This window comes from Equus asinus, chromosome 1 (genome assembly GCF_041296235.1).
Source record: "Equus asinus isolate D_3611 breed Donkey chromosome 1, EquAss-T2T_v2, whole genome shotgun sequence".
Classification (NCBI taxonomy): Eukaryota; Metazoa; Chordata; class Mammalia; order Perissodactyla; family Equidae; genus Equus; species Equus asinus.
Window position 1 is genome coordinate 177,397,640 of NC_091790.1, and position 18,335 is coordinate 177,415,974.

Here is an 18,335-nt window from a genome sequence, read left to right on the forward strand (position 1 = left end):
TGCCATGTTGGGGAGGTCCATGTAGCAAGGAACTGAGGGTGGCTTCTGGCCAACAGTCAGTTAGAAACTGAAGCAGGAAGCTGTCAGTCCAACAGCCTCTGAGAAACTGAAAATCTGTCAACAATCATGTGCGTTTGGATACCAATCCTTCTTAAGGTGAGCCTTCACATGAGGTCCCAGTTCTGGCCAACTCCTTGATGGAAGCTTTCTAAGAAACCTTGAATCAGAAGACCCAGTTAAGTCATGCCTTGATTCCTGAACCAAAGAAATTGTGAGATAAAATGTGTGCTGTTTTAAGCTACTAAATTGTGAAGTTATCTATTACACAGTAACAGAAAACAAACACAAGTCCCTTCAAGGGTCTTGGGATTGGTACAAACAAAGGGCCTCAAAGCTTAATTTATTTGCTTCATAGTAAATCTACCTTTGAATATGGGCCTGAACCAGGGTTGTGGCTATGAGAATAGCACTTTAAAATTTCCTACAATCATCCTTTATCCTGTATTATTATTTGCAGCACTTTATCTCTGGGTGGATAGCATGGGTTTGGTGCTGGTGATTGCCCAATTGAGTAAAAGACAAAATCATCTGCCAAAGGTAAGAGGTTGAGGGGATTTAAGGAAAGAACATGTTTCTTTGAACCATTTTTGAAAATTAAGACATCAACAAGAAATGATAGGCGTAAAGTAGGGAGAGTGGGGCAGACACCCAAAGTTAGAGAACACAAATCTAACGATGTTGTAAGTATGATTCTCTTACTTTCTCCAGCAAAGTTTGGCAGCTTTGGTGTGGAAGCTGAGAAAGAGACGGTGAGATGGCTGGTTACCCAATGCGGAGATCTGTGATGTCTTTATGTGATTCTGGCCCCGTTGGATGAAAAGTACTGTTAAAAAAGGTGACGTAATAGGATAATAAGAAGACATATAGGGCCTGGAAGTCACAGTGAGATGGAGAAATGGATTCAGTAGATATAATAGACAAAGAAGAGAGGGGAAAGAACGACATGGTTAGCAAAGGGACTCGATTTTGAGAACTTAAAAGTGAAATACTTTTGAGGATCATGAGTTGGATTTGGTCATATAAATATGTGTTTGAGATGGAGGGAAAAGAAAATTCATTGATGTTTAAAGCAAAAATTACGACAGGCTCTCAAAATGATCAACAATTTTTGAAGTTATAAAAGATGACTATAGGGGACAAGATTTTGAAAGATGACTGTGAGCTAGATACCTTCCATAAGCCTGATCCTGTCTGCTCTTCACTTCTGAAAGTATATATTTTTTGGTGTGGCACATCTAAATTAATATTTGCCTTGTTGTCAAAACACATCCTATCATTCTATTAGTAACAAGAAAATTTAACATAGGAAGTTAAATGTGTATGCTGAATCATTTCAATTTAAGAAATACAAACAATATTATCCCTAAGATTAACAGCATATACTTCCTTTAGCAGCTCTTTTATGCCGCATCTAATTGATTCTAACTAAATGAGTCATTAACAGATGCTACAGACAGTCATCTATTTGAATCTGGTTATCAGTAGGGACCTAGAGTCACAGTTCCTCTCTTAATCTTGTCTTTTGATTCTACAGGCAGAAAGGTCAGATGGGTTGTTTTGGCCAGTGAGCACCCTTCTGGGTGCTGGAGTGAAGATCTCACCTAGAGTTAGAGAAACAGAGATTACAAAGCTGAGTGTTAAGAGGAAAATGGAGATTAATAAGTCATAGCAGCAAGTCTGAATGGTCTCTAATAATGTCGTTTTTATTTTATAAGTTAACTATCATCTCTGAAAAACCTTTCAGTATTCGGGTAAATTCTCACAGAATGGGTTCTTTTTCTTCTTTATGTCACAACTAAAGACCCAGACTTGCTAGCGGACAAAATGCAGGCACTGAGCCTAGGCTGGGTCTATCAGAAGTAAAGGGAAGGTATTGGCCTTGAGGGGAGCTTCCATTTTGGCTCAGGCAAGTGGCAACAGATGCATTAAACTTTCAGCCTTGGCAGTGGCAGGGGCAGTTTCCAGAGGGTCCAAGGCAGAGTTCCTGGCACAGAAGTAGCATTGAGAAGGTGGCAACTGCCAAGTTTCCTCTAGTTCTCAGTGGGAAGGAAAGCAGCAGCGACAGCAGGTGTTTTCATCAGGCCAGTTCTGTTGTGAGGTTTTGGGCTTCATTCCTGAGAACTAGCCTGAAGTCTGGTACACCAGCCTTCCCAGCAATTTTGAGATTTTTGAATATGCTTTGAATAAATTCCCCTTTTCCCTGATCAGTCAGAGTCATCATCCGCTGATTGCAGCTAGAACCCTGACAGCACTTCTAAGCAATTGCTTTTGCCTGAGGATGGTTTCAGGGTTCTTTTCTCACCGGGGTGTGGGGAGGGTATAGCAACATGTAAATAACTGGGGTTGGGGTCAGCAAGCCCCTTGGTTCAGACAACCCCTCCGCGATGAGAAGCGGCTTTGGATATTAGATAAAGCTTGGTGGAAGACTGTATGAGTTGGCTAGGGCTGCCGTAACAAATACCATGGACTGGGTGGCTTAAACAACAAAAATTTATTTTTCTCATAGTTTTGGAGATTAGAAGTCCAAGATCAACGTGTTGGCAGGTTTGGAGTTCTTCTGAGGCCAATCTCCTCTGCTTGCAGATGGATGCCCTCAGGCTGCCTCTTCACACCGGCTCCCTCTGTGCATGCGCCCCCTAGTGTCTCTTCTTTGTGTGTCCAAATTTCCTTTTACAAGGACGCCAGTCAGGTTGGATGAGGGTCCACCCTAACCATCTCATTTTAACTAATCACCTCTTTAAACATCCCATCTCCAAATACAGTCACACTGGAGATACTGGATGCTAAGACTTCAATATATGAATTTTGGGGGACACGATTCAGTCCTTAGCAAAGACCTTGGCATTTTACTTGCTTAACAAGGAAACTATTTGAACAAACCAAAGTAATAGAATGCATCAACTTTGTGGCATTTTCAACCCTCCAATTACTTTTCACTTTTCCCTGCTGCACCCATATCCCAGCCTGAATGACCTGAGAGGGAACAACCCAGGTTGTGTCACTGGCGAGTACTGTACACAACAGCCAGCTCTTAGCTTTTACAATGAAGAGTCCTTGCGACAAAAATGTTCCCGGGGGCAGCCTCTTATTTCTGGAATGCTTTAGAATCTGTTAAGGACTTCCACCAGGCCAACCAAGATGTTATCTTTTTCCACTCCAAATAGGAGATCTACGCTAGTGCCTAAGCCTTGCTCATATTATAAAATCTCCAAATTGCTTTTAGTTCTTCTCTCTTAATTACGAACCGACAGCCAATGATCAACAGATGTATTAGGAAAACCTCTAAAACGAGAGAGAAAAACCACAGTAAAAACAGACAATGTAGGAAGTGTAAGAAAAGCCTATTATAATTAATATCATTAGACAGATAAGAGATTCCTTTCATGAAACAAGGATATGATATTATTTAAAAATATGCAAAGAACGAGAAAGAGCTTTTGCACATTAAAACACATAATAGCATAAATTAAAAATTCAATATTATGGGCTGGCCCAGTGGTGCAGCAGTTAAGTGTGCACGTTCTGCTTTGGTGGCCCGGGGGGTCTGCTGGTTTGGATCCTGGGTGTGGACCTACACACTGCTTGTAAAGCCATGCTGTGGCAGGCGTCCTGCATCAAAGTAGAAGATGGGCATGGATGTTAACTCAGGGCCAATCATCCTCACCAAAAAGAGGAGGATTGGTAGCAGATGTTAGCTCAGGGCTAATCTTCCTCAAAATAAATAAATTAATTAGTTAAATAAAAATTCAATAATAAGGCAGAAAATAAAGTCAAGAAAGTTTCACAGAAAGCAAACATCAAAGACCAAGAAACAGAAACTATGATAAAGAAGGTAAGAAAATTAGAATGTCATGGAGGATATCTAATCTAACTAATAGGTATTCTAGAAGAGAGGACAGAAAAGAAGGGAAGAGGAAATGACCAATGGAATACTCTAAAGAGTTTCTTAAAACAAAGCGTGTGGTTTTAGATAGAAAGGCCCATAAGCACTCAGCACAATAGATAAAGACCCAAGTCAAGAAACTTCATAAAACTTGACGTATCAGACATGAAAAGAGATCCCCAAATTGTCTAGGGTGAAAAACATGTCACACACACACAAAAGTGGAAATCAGAATGGCACTGGCCCTTTTAACAGTAATACCGTAATGTAGAAGATAGTGGAGCAAGATCTTCAAACTTCTAAGGATTTTGAATCAACAATTCTAAAATTATCAATTAGGTGAGTAGGTAACACAAATTCTTAGACACGCAAGTTCTCAAAAAAAAATTTTGGAAATTAGGTAAAGTAGGTGGGTGGCATGTCCTTTCATTGTCGTTTGGGACCAAAGGCTATGCACAGATACTGAGCCTGGGCAATATCATCCTCAAGGGGATACAAATTAGTTCTTGGAGGGCAAAAAAATCTTAGCTATTAGAATAGTTTGTGGTCCTCCAAAGCTCAACCTTACTCTACCCTTAACTAAAGAATTAAATAAAAATTCTTTATATTCAATTTCTCCTTTTGGATTTTCTTGGCTATCACACCAGCAGCATTGACGTTGAGTTCATGGGAGAGACAACAACAGGTGCAGGCAGTGCTACAAAACCAGGGTGAGTGGATGGCTGGACTGAGGAACTGTCTCCGGATGGACTGCTTGGTCTCAGAGCCCTGCAGTGAGAGGTGGCCGGCTCCTGCCTGTGCGCTGCCTTGTTGACGGTGTCTGTGGTTGATGCTTTGTGTGCCTTGGACTTTGAGAATTAACTAAAAATAGTTTATATTCTAATATTTGATTCTACAAAAGTTATTCAGCCCATCATTAATCATGTCAAGGTCTTAAGAGAAAAAATGTCCACATTATTTAAATAGATATCTGGAAGCTAGTTAAAAGCTATTTTTTAATGTCAATCAGAATTTAAAAGTTAGCTTCACTAAAAATGATTTTTATAAAATGAATATAATTTTGCCTAGTTTTACTCCTACTGAAAGTAGCAGTTTTGCGCTATTTAAAAAAAAACTCTGCGTTGTTAAATATGCACATAAATGGCGTTTGCATATGTAATTAATAATTACTATTTATATAAGCAAATAAATTACATTAGAAGTTAGAGTAGTTCCTCCCCTTATCTGCAGGGGATTTGTTCCGAGGCTCACAGTAAATGCCTGAAACAATGAATAGCTTTTATTATTCAATTCATAAGTTTCCAATTGCACAACATTCTGAGTAGTGTGACAAAATCTTGACCCGTCCTGCTCTGTCCTGCCTGGGACGTGAACCATCCCTTTATCCAGTGCACCTGTGCTATATATGCTACCTGCCCATTAGTCACTTAGTAGCTGTCTCTGTTGTCAGATGGACTGTCATGATATCCCAGTGCTTGCATTCAAGGAACCCTTATTTTACTCAATAATGGCCCTAAAGTGCAAGAGCAGTGATGCTGGCAACTCAGATATGCCAAAGAGAAGGCATAAAGTGCCTCCTTTAAGGGAAAAGGTGAAAGTTCTCAACTTAATAAGGAAAGAAAAAAACCATATCCTGAGGTTGCTAAGATCTGTGGTAGCTTTTATTACAGCATGTTGTTATAAGTGTTCTATTTTATTATTATTGTTTTTAATTCTTACTGTGCCTAATTTATAAATTAAACTTTATCACAGGTAAAGGATATGTATAGGAAAAAACATAGTATATATGGGATTTGGATATAGCACAGATAAACAGTATGTACATCGACAGATATACAGTGTATCTATGGTATTAAAATTTCATAATTAGAAAGTATATCTTAAAATGCTCCTTAGAGAGGAGATAAGAAAAAATATTGAGAGACACTGCTCTAGGGAAAAATATTCATTTGATTCATGATTTACTATTGATTAAAGTTCTCAGATTCAGTGACATTACATGTTAATAATTAGATTTTTGTCTGGTAGAGATATAAATAATTTCTGTCCCATCCACTGGAAAAAGTGACCCCGCTCCCAAATTATGGTTTATAGCCCAATGGGCATTAACCAAATTCGCATCTAACCCAGTAACCTTACCTTCCTGTTAATATCTAGCTCCTCAAATGCTCTTTGAACTGGCCATTGCATCTTACTTTGACATGTGTTCATTTTGTATTTGCATAAAGGTCATGATTTTATCTTTGTGAAAATTACACTTGAACACCCTTTATTTTCTCAGAGAGGATGTTGAGGATGTGGTCTATTAAAATCAGGGAATAAAAAAAAAAATCAGGGACTAAACCAAGAACAAAGGAGCTATGGGAGCCTGGAGAGAAGGGATCCCACATAAGAGAGAGGGGAGGGGTTTCGCATTCTGCGGGAGGAGGGAACTTCTAGGATGACAACCCTGTGGCAGGCCCAGAGAGCAAAGCTTCCAGATGGGAGCAAGATGATAGAGGGCTCCCCAAGAAAAACACCAAACTGAGGGATCACTTAAAATGTCTGGATTTATTAAGAGAAGTTTCAGAGTTCTGTCCAAAAGTTTAGAACAGAATTAGCGATAGGCACGAAGAAAGTTAAACAAACTACAAAATAAGAATTTCAGGAAACCAACAAATTTGTGCAAGAAAAGTCATCCATTAGCTTGCTACGTGTCCCCGCTGTGAATAATATGTAAATAGACGTAATAATGTTAATACTGAATATTGATTTACCTCCCGAAATGTGATATAACTATAATTGGGGAGAATTTGTGTGTGAGAGGAAGGTGAGGAGAGTAAGTAGTTTAAATCCCCTACTCTAATAACAAGGGAAAAGATAATGTGGAAATTTGATAAATCAAGAAATACTGATGTAAACATTTGTGATAGTCTTTTGATGTGTCAATTGACCAGGCTACAGTCCTCAGTTACTCAATCAAACATTAATCCAAGTGTTACTGTGAAGGTATTTTATTGGTGTAAAGTCCATAGTCAGTTGACTTTAAGTAAAGGAGATTATCCTAATGTTGATGGGCTTGATTCAATCAGTTGAAAGGATTTAGGAGCAGATCTGAGGGTCCCTGAAAAAGAAAATTCCACCTGTGTACAGCACATCAGCTCATGCCCAGGAGTTCTAACCTGACCTTCCTGACGGCCTGCCCTATGGATTTCGGACTTGCCTAGCCAGCCGCCACATTCACATAAGTCAAGTCCTTGCAATAATCTCTTAATAAATATCTTCTACTAGTTCTGCTTCTCTCGTTGAACTCTGACTGATAGAACGTATCACTTCAAAATATACAGATGAATCGTCAGACACAACTGTAAAACAATTAAATGTATTTACTGAGTTAAGGGCTGGAAGATGAAGAGTTTTAAATGTTATTGAACACAATAAAAATTAAATTTAAGAAAGAGAGAAGGAGGCCTAGTTGTTATTGGTGCCCACCTTTCCCTTTGCTCTTTAGAAGCAGCTCACATGATATGCCATGAAATATTTGTAAAGTTGGTGAAGGCTAGTTTCATGTATTTATACATACTTCCAATCCCTTCTCCCATCTGGTCCCCCTTCCCCTCGACACGCACTGATTCAGTTATTCCTTGTTCTCAACTCTCTTCTTTTCCCCACTTTTGACTTTGCATTAACCCATATTAGTATAACCTGTTCTTGTTGCAGGGGAAGCATGGAAGAAAATTGGCAGAAGGACTTGTTTTGATGAGTAGGGAGGTGAAGAAAAGCCTGGAAGTGCAGAGAGCTTCTCATTGGTTGTTCATTATGGGGGGACATAGAGAACAGGTCAGGAGGGCTCAGCTGCTGAAGATCCTGCTTCCAAAATAAGGGAAATCATCAGAGTCCAGAGCTCAGCAGATGATGGACACTTGGAGACAAATGAAGTCAGGTGAAATCTCTTGGAAGAGATAATGTCTAAGTACAAGCATCCCTCCTCACTCAAGAAAGCCTACTCTTATAGACAAAGAGCTATTGGTCAGAAAGAGAAGTGAACTGGGCAGAGCATTTTTAACCAAAGGCTGAATTCTTCCTGCAACCTAAGTCCCAAACTCCGGACACAACTGCTCTGATTCCTGAGGTTCTCGTGGAGCTGGAAAGCAGATAAATGGAAGAGGTGGTCCAGCATTTCAACTGAACATGGACATTTGGATGCTATATGTTTAATATCTAGTGACATAAATCAACGTGCAGGTTTCAGTGTATCACACTTTCCAGCTTCTAGGCAAAGATCTATAATACCAAATATTCCACCCTCCACCTACCAGGTGATTGGGGCCTCTCTCTCCAAGCAAAGATGGCAGGGATTGGGAGGTGAGGATGGGCCTCTTGGAAAAAGTGCAGATTTTAAAAAATATATACCATTCTATATGTTAGAACTTTTCATACATGCAGTTATAACTCTATATGCTGGTTTGTAAATTTTTCACAATATAACATGAAAACTTAATAAACTATAAATCATTAAATAATTCATTCTATAAATATTTTTTGATGATCTCCTGTAAATATTTTTTGAAGTTAGTGCAAGAAAAACTGCTGCCACCCTAGTAGCTCTGAGTTCTAAAAACTGTTTTGTTTCTTGGGCATAATCTAGCAGTAACATATTGCTGCTGAGGATCTAGGTATTGATCTTGGTTAATTCTATTGACCCTTTCTAATGCACTGCCATTTTCCCTAATAGATGAGAGAAATCTATTTTTATAGTTATGGCTATATCAACCTGTCTAAAATATATAATTCATATGTAAACTGATACTCTAAGAAAAAACAGAACTTCCCATTGACACTTTTTAGTGAGAGCATAGATCAACTGCAAAATCCAGGGACGGCTTCTTATTTTCAAGTTTACCTGAGAATGTAAACATTTCCATCTTTTGGTTGAAATTTAGACTAATTTATTTAGAAATTTGAGTCATACCTTAGTGATTTAAGAATAAATTTATTCAGCACGTTGTTTACTGAATAATTACTGTATGCCAGGTCCTTTGCTACACTCTGGAAATAAAAGTGGAGGGAAAAGTGACTTGGGAGAAAAGAGTCATATAAGTAAATAAATCACAATGTAACACAGTAGGAGCTTTTTTGAAGAAGAAAATTAGCCTTCAGTTAACATCTGCCGCCAAGCCTCCTCTTTTTTTTTTTTTTTTTTTTTTGCTGAGGAAGACTGGCCGTGACCTAACATCCATGCCCATCTTCCTCTACTTTATATGTGGGACGCCACCTCAGCATGGCTTGACAAGCAGTGCATAGGTCCACACCCAGGATTTGAACCAGCGAATGCTGGGCTGCCAGAGCAGAACATACAAACTTGACCACTGTGCCACTGGGCTGTCCCAGTAGGAGCTATTAAAGCAACTTGAATATAGTGTGATGTGAGGATATACCTTAAGGTCAACTCACATTAAGAGGCCACATTTAAAAAATGTATTTTTTGTGAGATACTAAAAATGTAAATGAAGCTCACTTTCCTTATTTACCCAGAAACTTCAAGAAGGTTGGTTGATAGCTTCAAGAACTCACAACTTTGTGAGTCCCGAAAGGAGTGAAGTTGCCTAAGGAAAAGCATTCAGCTGAATAATGGTTGAAAAATTATACAGAATACCAGAGAGAGGTGAAACGATATTCCACCCGGCAGCTCAGGTGCAAACTTCATCAGTAGCAGGGTGGGGGTAGCGTTGGAAGATGGAACAGAGATATTATTACTCAAAATGTTAGAGTGTTAATATACTTTTGCTCAGGACCAGGGAAGGAGGGTGCCTTTTTGGGGAGGGAAAAGGCACTTTGGGGGTCTGTGTGGCTTTGAGGATGGAGATATCTTTATTTAGAGGCAAGTTTGGCTGTAGTGAATTACAGGGAAGATGAGGAGAGGGACTCATAGCTGAGGAGAGAGCGGAAAGCAAGGCATTGTTTCCCTTTTCATTTCCTTTTTAATTACTGGGTCAATTCACTAATTAGGAAAAGAGCCTGGAATTTGGAGGTCCAACCATGATTCTGTGCTTCAGAGAAGGCACTTTGTGGTTACAAAGATTGTATCAGTGGTAAAAGATCTCCATAAGTAAATAATACTAGATATAATTGGAAGAGTAACTTGTCACCTAAAGTTGTCTAATTTGCATCCAAGAAATAATTTAAATAATGAAAGTCACTAGCTTAAAAAAAAGATCTATGAAAACATTAAAATGTATGTGACTATATTTGGCAAGATCTTTTGTAGTTGAGAAAACTATGCCCCATATACTTCACAGATACAAAAATACAAACTAGCACAAAGCATGTAATTAGATTTTAAAATGACAAATAGGGAAATAGTGCTGAAAATATCTAGTCAGGCTAAAGAAAAACTACTTGCAATGAGAGAGACGAGAAAAAACTTTTCTAAACTGTGGCAGTTGCTTATGAACCTGTCGGTACTATTAACAATACAGAATGGTTATTTTGACAAGGCAAATGCTGTCAAGTTAGCTTTAGAATAGTAAAAATAACTTTGGCTTTGGAAACTGAATGACATGCATTTGAACCTTAGTTTTGTCGTCTTCCTAGCTGTGTGAGGACCCAATATGACAATGTTTGGGGAATGTGCTATGACAGGTAAAGACCAATACAAAAGAAGAGCTTTGGGTATTAAAGGCATTGTTTCCAGAAAAGTGGATGGAGTCCATAGATTAAATGAAAAGAGGATACCACTTCTTAAGCAGAAGAGAACCAATACGCCATACTGAAATTGAAGGCATTTTTTTTAGTAGTGTTGTAGAATTGTTTTTCAGATGTAGCATTTGTGGTAGGCAGCCCTTAAGATGTTCGCTAATGATCCCCACCTCCTGGTATTCACATCCTTGTGTAGTCCCCTCTCACATTGTACCAGGGATGAACTGTGTCCAATAGAATATGGCAGAAGTAATGGCACGTAAGTTCTGAGGGTAAGTGAAGAAGACACTGTAGCTTCTCTGTCTCTGTCTCTGTCTGTGTTTATGATCATTCACTCCACAGGAAGCCAGCTGCTGTGTTGTGAGCTGCCCTATGGAGAAGCCCATGTGGTAAGGAACTGAGGCGTCGGAGCAACAGTTGCATGAGTGAGTTTGGAAGCAGATCCTTCAACCCAGCCAAGCCTTCGGATGACTTCAGCCATTGTGAACTGAAACGTCATGAGACCCTGAGCCAGAACCACCTAACTAAGCTACTCTTGGATTCCTGACCTCAGAAACTGTGTAAGATAGATGTTTCTTGTTTAAGCTGATAAATTTGGATATATGCATATATGTATATATTTATATAGTTTAGTAATATATCAACCTGGCTGAGCTAAACTACATTTACCAGAATTCCCTTTTCTGTATGTTTCCAGTTTCCTTGGGCCACAAGAGAAATTCTTGTGAGAATGGAAGTGAAGTGGCAGCCGTATTGTAGCACACGCATGTTGTCTCCTATCTGCTGACACACCCTGTTGGGGTGAGGCAGTCGCTGGGCCTGTAACTGCTCCACCTTCTCTTGGATCCTTCTTCAGCTTCTCTAGCACTTGAGCTAGGTGTTTATGTTTACTTCTGTGAAGAAGAACCTGGCTTCCACGTCACCAACGTCAAAGGCAGCATGAACTGATTTAAGTTTCAGTCTGTTCTCATGGGTTCTAGCTCATGCCTTTGGGGTCCAAATGGTCCTTGTTTTCCCCAACTTTGCATCCCTCTTTCCTTCCTCACTGCTTCCTTGTGCACTGTAAGCTCCAGCTTCAGATGTGAAGACAGCAGTCTTCTGGAGACTGCTTAACCAACTTAACCAGTTGAGTAAGGTCCAACCTTTGTAACTAATTCCTATGTATGTTTACCCAAAAACATATGTGCATTTATATCTACACATGTGTCTATGTGTGTATATGTACATGTGTGTATATGCATGCATGCACTTGGTTCTGGCCACGTGGGATCCATCATGATGAAAGTAATGATAATTTTTGCTGACATGTTTAAATTACAGTTCATGTAATTGATTATTTTTTCTCACTTCCGGTTCTCCCAACCCCAGTTTTCTATCCTTTTTCCCAGTGATGCTACAAGGTAAATAGTTATTGTACTACATCCTCTACGAGTAAAATCTAAATACTCTTGTAAATGAAACCTGATAACTGAAATTATAATAACTCAAATGACATTAAAAGGAGGAAGATATTGAAAATTTCAAGCATTTAAGAGGAGAGGTGAAGGTGAACCAAAAGTTCAATGAGATTTTCGCTTCTGCGCCTTGCTTAGAAGTGGACAGAAGAGCCTCCTTTGCCTTCCTCTGCTCTCCTTCCAACAGCTGACCTATGGGACAGGGCCGGAGCTCATCACACACCCACGAGGGCAGTCTGCTCCTAGGTCAAGACTCACACTTGGCTGTTTTTTGTGTATACAAAAGAACTATATGTGCTTTCTTCCCTATGAAAAAGACATGGTTGTGGGAAGTATTGCTTTGTTTTTATAACTGGAAATATTGTAGCGTGTGATTTTTAGAGGAGGAATTGATATTTTTTTTGATATCCACTCTGTGGATGAGATTGTGCTGGTACTTTACATCTCCTGTTGCGTTTAATCCACAGAACAAAGCCATGAGGTCGGGACCGCCACCAGTATTTCACAGATGATCAGACAGGCTCAGAGAATTTAAATTTACTTGCCTGTAGACATAGAGCTGGCAGGCCTGTCAGACTTTAAAGGAAATGCTCTTTCTGTAAAACTGCACTGCTCCCTTTACAGAGACCTCAATTCTGACAAGAGTAATTATAATAATGGCCTAATTTCCTCATTGGTCTGAAGAGAATGTGGATCTGCTGGAAATGTTTTTACATGTCCTACGTGTAGTTGCGTTCAACGCTCCAAGAATGTTTACATATAACATACGTTGTGAGCCCTGCCTTCTCGAAATCAGTTCTCTCAAGAGGTAGCATAGCACTGAGATAAGGAACATGAGTTCTGAAGTTGAGCTGCGTGAGTTCATAGAAGTAGTTCCACCACTTTGTGACGCTGGGAAAATTACTCACGCCCTCTGTGCTTCAGTTATCTCATCTTTAAAAGAGATCTAATAGTAGCACCCACATCTTAGTATCATTAGGATTAGATTACACATTTTTTCAAAAATCATACATGCACACAAAGAGCACTTACTATGGGCTAGACATTATTTCAGTGTCACGCATACAATAGCTCGTTTTTTACTTCTCTGTAAGACAGGCCTTGTTAGTATTTCCATTTTGCAGGTGACGAAGCTGAAGCACTCAGAGGGGAAGCAATTTGCTCAAAGTCACCTATTTATTAAAGCCCAGGAGTTTGGCTTTGGAGTTTATGACCTTAACCAGTAGATAACCTCTCAGGGACTTAGCAGAGTGCTTGGCACAAAGTTCATGCCCCATAAATGTTAACTCTAATTAATAGTTCAAGTTTCTCCCAGTGACCTGGCTCATTAAAATACGTTAAACGTGCTCCTGAGCGCTAGCTCACACCTGTGAAGGGGCAGTTGCTGTTTCTCAAGTTGAGCCTGTGAGGAATGTGCTCCCGGAAGTCAGATGGCGGACTCCCCTAAGTATGCTCCACAGTGTATCTGAGTACACCATACCGATGAGTGCTAGTTCCCATTTTGCATGAAAGGGTAAGAATTAGTTGCTGAATGTATTGGCGACCAGCAACAAGCTCCAGTGAAAGGCTTTTGGAAGTATCCACTTAAAAGATTTTGCTTGTCTGATGTCACATTATCTTTTTATTTTGGAAAATCCTGTCTTTTACACTGCTCTGGAAAAGCCGTGGTGCCCCGAGAGAAGGGATGTGTGAATAATCACCATCTATATTATCACCTTCTTTGAAATAGAAAGCAATCCTTGGAACGTTATTTTTCTCTTAGGACCCAATTGCTTACATATGTTCATGTATGCTGTGGCATTGTTATCAATCATACCACTGGTTATTTATTTGTATCAAACGGATGCCATCAGTGTCTGACTGACTCCTCATAATATCGCAGATACCTAGAGCAGAACCAGCACATATTACACACTCAATTAGTATGTGTAGACTTCTTGGTTTTTAAACTGTCTTTACCATGAAGTCAATAGGTAAAGCAATAGAGACATGTCTTATAGATTAGTGGTTCTCAAAATGTGTACCCACACCAGCAGCATCAGTAACCCTTGGTAACTTGTTAGAAATGCAAATTTCCAATGCCCATCCCAGAACCATGAAATAAGAAACTCTGGGTGAAGGGCCAACCGTCAGTGTTTTAACAAGTCCTCCAGCTAAATCTGATGCACAATCAAATTAGAGAACCACGGCTGTAGATTGTACCAAAGCATGTCTGAAACACATACATCCTAGAACTAACTCACAAAAAAGAAGTTTGCCATTTGGCACTCTTCCTAACTCATCTTTAAAGAGGATCAGTAATGTTCCTTCTTTAGGCATTAGAAATATTTTCACACTTTGCTGTAGGTCAAGGCAGGACTTAAGAGTGGCTTCCAGATTTGTGAACATTCACAAACTAATTGATTCAGAATCTCTGCGGGGTGGAGTTGGGGTAGCTGCATATTTAGTAAACACTTTTGAAGTTTCTTATGCAAAATAGATTTATGAGAACCCTGACCTCCGATCAACCGTAGCTTGAGGAGTTTCAGTGTGGCTAGACTTCTGCGTTGATTAACTCCCGGGGGAATTTTGTCTGTTCTGAAGCCTGAGGTTGTAGCTGCTGTTTGAGGTCACCTCTGCCTTTTGCCTGATGCTATCATATTTTACTAAATAAAAGTCACCTTACCTTTAGAATCCATCACTCCTCTGCCCCACCCTTTGTTGCCAGGTATCTAACTGCAGGTTTCCAAGGGGGTAATGTTTTACTTCCCTGTAGTGAAGCATACTACAGTGATAAATGAAGCTTGACCATGGCACCTCCAAGGGTCTTGTTGACCTTAAACAAACAGACAGCTAGTTATTTCTCCAGTAAAAATGGGTTTATTTGGGATCAGCAAAGAATAACAATTTGGGGTCTGCAATCATGGCAAGCCACATGCGAGTCCTCAGCAGCAAAGGGAGGAGAAAATCTTTCAGAGAGGGGACGAAGAAGTTGGGAGGGCCATTGTAAACAAAGAGCTTGAGGAAGTGCTGTGACTTTTATTGGCTGAGTTGTGACAGTCTCTCGTTGGCTGTGATTCTTGATGGTCAAGAAGTCGTCTTTCTTCTTCCTGTTGGGCTCTGCTACAGTAGGATGAGAGAGCTCCCTCTTTTGGCCTCCTGACTCTAATTTAATGAGGTTTCTGTTTATTAATTTGACATTCTCATGTACAAGATAGTTTTGTATTTTTCCCACAATTAAGACACTGACTCCCAATCAAGTGTTATTAAAGTAGCAGTTGCTTATTTGTTTGGAGAAGGAAAAACTTTATTTCCAGGATACTACAAAATATCTTGTGGCCAAATTTACAGACAAGAAGAAACAACCTACTTAGTTACAGGTACACAGAAATGATCTTTGTATGAAATAAAATTATATCAGGGCTGCTGACAACCTGGCTTTGCTTATTTGAGCACTACGTTCCCAACTATAAGAGTCAAATGGGCTGCATCCCACCCAGGGGCCCATGAATAATATATTTAGGATTCTGAAAATGTACAAAGACAAAGAATGGTAAATGAGAACAATTGACTCTATGCGCTGGAATAAGAACTAAATACGTTTTACAGTTTGTGATGAAAGACTCCAAATAAGAAATCAGCACATACACAGGGGGAAGTCTAACTGAAAGATTGGAATGGAAAGTAACCACGGAGTGTGCCCTGGAGGGGGAGATGATAAACATTGTTCCCTCTAGAGAAAGGGAAAGAAATGATTGATCAGATCTGTCTAAAGCTGGATCTTGGAAGTGACTAGGAGGTAAAATTTTCCTTCACCGACTGGAAAAGCAAGGCTGACTATATAGCCTAGTTCAGGGGCCCAAGGCTTCTTGTTGGCAGATGTGAATGGGGAGAAGGTAAGAGTTTGAGAAATTCAATGCCTGACACGAGGCTGGAATGCTGCCTACAAGCAGTGCTGATAAGGAAAGATCTGGTGGAGTAGAAATGGGGTTGTTTGCCTGGGGTTGAGTGGAGCTCAGTGGCCGTGTTTGCACCTTTGAGAGCAAAATAAAATGTGTTGCTCCTTTCCTTGGTAAAAAGTTCTCAGCCTGCTCAGCGCCCCGCTTTTGCTCTCAGCTCCCATGTGGATTTCCCATCTCATAGCATCAAGCATGGCAGGGATACTGATGACTCTCCTGGGCAGTAGGAGCTCAACGGCTTGAAGTCCCCCAGGCTTCACTTCCCCAGGCCTGCTGGATTTTTATTTGAAGGCAGTCCTCAGAGACAAAGCTGTTCAAATTGAAATCGAGCAGAACTTTCAGATTTAGGCTAAAACTGTTCTTCTAGGCGGTCTCCTGAAGCTGGGACTGGATGACTCACTCTGTTCTTCCATGTCCATCAATTCCTTGAATTAGCTGAAGACTGCAGTCTAAGCAAATTCCAGTTCCTTACTGTGACATCATGTGAATTTCTCCTTTACTTTCATTTCTTCTTTCTCTTCTTTCTGGCTCTTTTACCCTGTTATCCTTTGGCTAGATTTATATTTTCTGCACCTACAGTTTATTAAGTTGCTCTTCTCTTTGTCAGTTTCAGAACAATACAAACTTGTGTTCTGGAAATAGATAATTTCATATATATGTTCCTTACTTTGCATGGTTCCCACATGCATGAATTTCAGTTATCTTACTCAAATGACACAAGTCCCTCAACAACACAGTTCAAATTTCAGTTACCACAGTATATTTGCTTAACTGCAGAAAGTATAAACTTTGCTGCTAACTCATTGATTCACAAATCACTATGTAATTAACAAATGCCAATCATGGTCAGCGACCTTCACATTGCCCTTTTCAAAGACTGAGAGTGGTTGGTCACTGGGCATCTCTTATTCAGTTCAAGCAGAGAAAGCAAAGTATGTAGTTGTGTTGCCTCCTGGTTTCCCAGTAGTAGAGAGACAATGTAGGCAATGTAGTTTAACTTTTTTTTCAGGGAAAGATTCACCCTGAGCTAACATATGTTGCCAATCTTCTTCTTTTTCTTTTCTTCTCCCCAAATCCCAGTACATGGTTATATAGCCTGGTTGTAAGTCCTTCTCGTTCTTCTATGTGAGCTGCTGCCACAGCATGGCAACTGAACAGACGAGTGGTGTGGTTCCAGGACCCGGAAATGAACCTGGGCCGCCAAAGTGGTAAGAGCACCGAACTTTAACCTCTAGACCATCAGGGCTGGCTCCAAAGTAGCTTACCTTTTAAAGCACTACCACTGTCACTGTATTTCTCTTGGGGACTTGAAAGTTTGCTTTTTATCACCCAACACAACTTCATTAATTTAGCTAACCAGCCAAGGAAGTGTTTTAACTTTGAAACCTATTGTTTTATATGAACTTTAGAGCAGGCTTTTTTTTGAGGAAGATTAGCCCTGAGCTAACATCTGCAGCCAATCCCCCTCTTTTTGCTGAGGAAGACTGGCCCTGAGCTAACATCCATGCCCATCTTCCTCTACTTTATATTTGGAATGCCTACCACAGCATGACTTGCCAAGCAGTGCCATGCCCACACCCAGGATCTGAACCAGCGAACCCCGGGCCACCGAAGCAGAATGTGCGCACTTAACTGCTGCGCCACCAAGCCGGCCCCTAGAACAGGCTTTCGAGACTGAAACTGGAGATCAAATAACCTAAGCTGAATTTGGGGAGAAATGTATCATAAAGCATGCAACTGAGAACATTTAAGCATTATGGCAGGAAGTAAAACGGCGTCATATCTGTGCAGTAGGACAGAACTTTTACCGCATCGTGCAAATAACTCTATGGGATTCAAATCTAATGTAAATGGAGCTAAAGGTGCTGCCCGTGGGGATATGTTGAAACTGCTGCAGTTCTGGAAGCTCCAGATGTGCAACCAGAGGAACTGAGTGGAAGTGACCTCATCAGCACAAATGAGGAAAGAGCTTGTAATGAAAAGAATGAAGAGGTCCCAGAAGAAGTGATGCTGGCAAAAACCACTTCCCATGAAAGGTATTCTCAGAGTTATTTCATGACGTTAACAGCTCAAAGAATAAAATGTTGGTTAATTTGATCCAAACTTAGAAAGGCGTATGACAGTTCACCAAGGTGAAATAAAGATGTTCACTCCATATTATGAGTTGTGTGACGAGAAGAAGGTAAGCGCCATTCAAACTAGTCTCGGTAAATTTTTTTACAAAGAAATAGAGCACTTTACATAGCAACAGACGTTGGATTGGTGGTTATTATAGGGCAAGGGAGAAGAGGGGAAGATGAAAGGGGTGATTAGGCACGTGTG

At 40.1% G+C, this 18,335-nt stretch overlaps 1 long non-coding RNA gene across 13 annotated transcripts in view; it reads left to right on the top strand.

Moving 5' to 3' along the window:
- LOC123287560 (uncharacterized) overlaps positions 1-18,335 on the top strand; it is a 121,031-nt gene that overhangs the window by 65,340 nt on the left and 37,356 nt on the right. For 7 of the 13 annotated variants that reach the window (XR_011504140.1, XR_011504148.1, XR_011504152.1 and 4 more), the window contains 3 exons: positions 7,643-8,287; positions 10,964-11,181; positions 17,094-18,049. This is a non-coding gene — a long non-coding RNA (uncharacterized lncRNA). Of the gene's footprint in view, positions 1-768; positions 896-7,642; positions 8,288-10,963; positions 11,182-17,093; positions 18,050-18,335 lie in introns of all 13 variants that reach the window. The other 6 variants (XR_011504146.1, XR_011504168.1, XR_011504150.1 and 3 more) reach the window with 3 other exon arrangements.